Source organism: Protopterus annectens, chromosome 8.part0, assembly GCF_019279795.1.
Source record: "Protopterus annectens isolate FY-2018-M chromosome 8.part0, PAN1.0, whole genome shotgun sequence".
In the NCBI taxonomy this organism is placed as follows: domain Eukaryota; kingdom Metazoa; phylum Chordata; order Ceratodontiformes; family Protopteridae; genus Protopterus; species Protopterus annectens.
The window spans coordinates 1,406,270,084-1,406,275,218 of NC_056741.1; positions in this window are offsets into that span (position 1 = coordinate 1,406,270,084).

Here is a 5,135-nt window from a genome sequence, read left to right on the forward strand (position 1 = left end):
CAGTATGTTGGAGCCTCTAGTGGGTGTATTTCCTACTTCGTCAAGGGTGTTTGTATTTATGAAGCCCAGGAATCTCTGTGTTTGTAATTCTGAGGCCGTGTTGTATTCCCAGTCTATAGAGGGGTAATTAAAGTCTCCTAGGCTGATAGGTTGGATGGTAAGTGTGTCCAGTAGGTCCAAGTAGGTTGGATGGTAAGTGTGCCCAGTAGGTCCAAGTATGCATTGTGAACTTTTTGGAATATGGAGAGTGATCTACAGCTAGCTAGGATATGTACTTGATTTTGTCTGTGGTGATCTGCACTTGGAGGAGATCCAGCATGTCATCTTGTCTGACCACCCAAGAGGTATGCTTGTTATTGATGAATATCAAAACACCTCCACCTTTCTCCATTGTATATGCAGCTACGGGTCTAGAAGTGTAGAAGGCATTGCCAGGGTGCTCTCTGGCTCTTTAAATCATGTTTCTGTAATTGCACAGATATCTATATTCTCGGGTGTGAGGAGGACTTGGAGGGAGTGTAGTTCTTTATTTAGGCTCCTGAAATTTAGCAGTAACACTTTGAGGTACTGTTCAGTTGATTTGCTATGTCAGTAGATTTGCCAATATGGCATTGCATAAAAAAGGCACTATGGAGATGGGCAAAGCCTTAGCTGGTATTCAAAAGCCTAGAGGGGAAAGGTGCAGACCATCCATGGCAAAGCAATGTGGTCTATTGACCATGTTCTCCCAAGTTGGCAAATATCGGATCCCCTTAGAATGACACCAGAAAGACAGCCAGTTGTTGAAATCAATCAGTTTTGCTCATATTGTGTTATCATCCTTCGTTGTAGTAATATCATACCCCTCAAATGTCCAGATTTTTGACTCATATTTTTGGTCTATTTCTCATAAAATTTGTATTTGTTTGGATTTTTGTTGTAAATCAGTGAGAACTGAACTCAGTAAATAATGACAGTCATTTCAGTTTCAGACTTCATATTTTCTGGAAAATATATGGTAACACAAGACCTTTTATTCTAGCAACTTTTTATGTATATAAGAGCAATATTTAAAATTTGTCCTTGTTTTGGGGGATTTGCCCCCCCCCCCCATTATTTTTGGCTTTGTTCAGATTTTTTGTGTTAAGAGATTGAGACGTATGGGTAATATGCTGCTCAGTGCCAGTCTCATACCAGCCTGAGACACATAGAAGCTCCATAATGTTGCTTTTCATATAGCCCAGCGAGTGCATCTCAGGTCATTTATACCTACATGGACTATGATGGAATCATACTAGCACTAATGAGATAATGACTAAAGTGCATTGTGTAATTACACCTCTCACATAATGTGATTCTTTGCTACATTTTCTCAAGATGCCCATATCCACCAGGCCGGCTGGTGAGAAGTTAGGAAATTGCATATCCATACTGTCCAGTCCTTTGATTTGTGAGCTACAAGGGGTAGTGTATTGGGGTTAGAAGGCTATTAAGGGTGTTTTGTTTGTACAGATTAATAAGGGTGCTTTCCTGGGAGTGATTATGCTAGTCAGTACTAAATTTTAAATTTCTAGGTGTTGTCACTCAAGGCCCAACTCTCTGCTCCAAGCTTGTTGGCGCACAAGGAATTTCTACTATACTGCTGCTTCTACAGAGAAAATGTGCTTTCGAGATGTTTGCTACTGTACAGGGCACTGCTAACCCATGCAAATATGCAGACGTTATAGAAGCACAGAAAACTAGATAATGAGCCCACCAGCCAATAAAATGACTGTACTACAAATCCTTTATGCATTTCCCAACTCAGACCAGGCAAACACCTCCTGCCACATGATGAATAAATCCAGTCCTCTTATTGTAAAGACACAGTAGGAGACCCGCAAGTGCAGTGCTAACACAGACCACTTAAACAACTAGCTGGAAATCCCATGCTGAAGATAATTTTGAGAGGGTAACAGTGAGAGGAAGAGCAATTTTTTTTTTACAAAAAAATTCAGTGAAATGTACACATCTAGGCAGGAAACAAACCTGAAGACTCAGTATAACTTAAGTGCAATTTAGCAGTCAAAGGAGCTTAACTTTGCCTGGATGGCACTGGATACAAGTAAAACACTTCTGAAGTGCAAGCTAAGACAATCAGCTTTGCTGAGCTCCAGGAAAATAAGCAGGAGAAAGTATATAATATGAAGGTTTACTCAAGAACAATTCTGGTTTGCTAGGTGGGTAGTCCGTTAGTATCATGGGTCTATGGAAAACAATGGGTGGGAAGAGTGCATAAACAACTTTTGCAATAGTCTATTACAATGAAAGATGGGAGGGAGGGACTTTAAAAATCAGATAATCATGGGTGGTGGGCACAGACACAGCCTTATTAAATGGCAGCAGAGGGCTTGGAAGGTTTGGAAATTTTCAAGGAATAAGCAGGCTAGCTACACAGGCAAGCAATCAAATAAATGCAATACTGGAGCTCTTTCTTTAGCTTAATGTGTTAGTGGGGGGATGGGTCAGACACAGACTGCAAGCGGGTAAATGGCAGACTATAACTCCATAGCCTACAAGCTCTCCTCATTCTGGAGAATATACATATTTGTGCCATTACCAAAGCATGGTTTAAATCTGCAAAAAGTACTGCAGTGGGAGGTTTCAGTGCCTTCCACACATTTAGACTATCAGCTGCACTAATGGGAACAAAAGGTGGAGGAGGAGTAATAATCCATATCAGCGATAAGTGTAACTCTAAATTAGTTAAACAGAATGATGCCCTGGAATTTATCCATGTGTAAATCACTACAGACAAAGTCATGTACCATTTCCTAGCAAGCTCTAGGTCACCCTTTATGTCCCTAGAATCCCATAGATCATACCTAGATCTAAGAGATTTTAAATTACCCTGCTAAAGACTGAGAAATATACACTTCTTCATACTCACAGGCACATTTCCTGGACCTTATTAACACAAACACCCTTAACTAGATAGAGTGCACACCCGGAAGACATTCAAACAAACTGGACTTGGTACTCACCAATATGGGGGAGTGCTCAACCTCTCCCCCATGTGACACATCCTCATTGGTGAAGTCAGACCACAAAGCTGTGTTCTTCGAAATAAAAATCAACTCAGTTACCCCATCAACTCAGTTATCCCTGTAACAGGAACTATTCCAAAACAAATTACATCCTATGAAGAGATAGTTTGTCAAACTTCAATGCCCCTCCCAACCAGAGTTCATAGCAGCCTATGCAAAATTGTTCACTGAGATCCTGTACAAACATGTAAATGACTATATAGAGACTGGTATGCCTACTAGAAGTAAGCCCAAGATGAACTCTAAAAACAAACCACCCTGGTGGAATCCTAACTTCAGCAGGGTATATAACACAAAGGAAAAAAAGGATGGGTAAAATCAGGAAGGGCAACTTCCACAATGATAGAAGCTCTCAAATTAAACAAAACAGGAAACTAAGAGGACTAAGTCCAACAAGGCCTAAATTATGATGTCAAGATAGCCTCACAGGATAAAGAAAACCCTAAGGCCTTAAACAACTACGTCCAAAACATCAAAGGCAGGACAGCTCAGTGTGGTGAAATGGTGGTACCTTCACTATTAAGGGGGTCAGGTCTTGGCGGAGAGTATCCCAAGATGCCTCCTAAATAGCTTGAAACATGACCTGTCAAGACTACTTGAGTCACTTTTCAATTATAGCCTCAGAAATAGGCTTTGTATCAGAAGAATGGAGGACTGCAACAGTTATCGCACTTAACAAGAGTGGACAAAAACAAAGCCCAGAAACTACAGATGTATTAGTCTAACTAATCTAATATGCAAAGCCATGGAACAAATTATCATGGAAATGATTAACAAAGACATAAGCAACCTTGAGACACTGGACCCAACTCAGTTTGGCTTTGTCAAGGGAAGTTCAGGCCTACTAAACCTGGTGGACTTCTTTGAAAAAGTCATTAAAGCAATGAACGAGGAGAAAATAGTGCATACCGCCTAACCCTACCTGGACCTGGCTAAGACATTCAATACAATACCCCAACTTGGGTACAGTTAACAAACTCACCTAATTAGGTGTAGACCCTCCCCCCATATAACTCACTGGATTGCCAGCTGGCTCACAAACAGGACTCAGGAAATTAGGATTGGTGAGCCCACCTCCACTAAAAAATTGGTCCCTAGCAGGGTACCCCAAAGCTCCGTGCTAGGACTGCTCATATTTGGCATCTACTTCTCAGAGGGAAAGGCTAATGTTAAGGATCTTTGGCTGACCAAGTTCACAGATGACTGCAAATTGAGAGCTATCAGAGAACCACCCCCCACCCATGACACAAGTATGTTACAAGTGAGTCTAACACAGACACATGAATGGTGCCAAAGTCATAAATTAAAACTCAATGCCAAGAAATGCATTATAGTGCAATTTGGGAAAACTGTCACCCAAGATACTTACTCCATCAATACAACACTCCTAAGAGTTGACCTAGAAGTCATGGACCTGTGAACTTTTCTTGAACATAATCTTGCCTTTGACCAACATGTGGCCAAGGTAGTAAGAAAATTATTCTATGTCACCCAACTTATAAGTAAGGGCATGGCATCAAGGACAAAGGAAGTCACAGTGCCACTTTTTTTGGCCCTTATCAGACGTATTATTGAGTAAAAAGCCCTCTTCGGCATGCACCGGACCAGACATATGCAACAGATGGAACTCCCACAAAGGTTTCTTGTCAAGACAATCCAGGGTATAAAGAGATTGTCCTATATGGATCGCTTTTAAGCTCTGTCTCTATACTCAGTGTCCTACAACCTAATCTTCCTTATTCTGTAAACCTGGTGTACAAGGCATTATTGGATCCAGCTCTAATGGACCTTTAGCATGTCCACAAAATGAAGACCATCAGAACCAGTAGATTCAAGTATTTAAATTTTGCTTGTGACAAATAAGACATATTGGTGGGACAGATATGTGTCTCAGAGGATCCCCATTCTCTGAAACAGGCTCCCATCCATGAGAAGCAGCGTCCATCCCTGACCCTATTTTAAATGTTACTTTGACCAATGGATGGGAAATCAGAAATTAACCCTGGGTCTGGCCACCGAGTCTCTGACAAACAGAGGCAGACAGCAATACCCAAACTAACATACCTTACT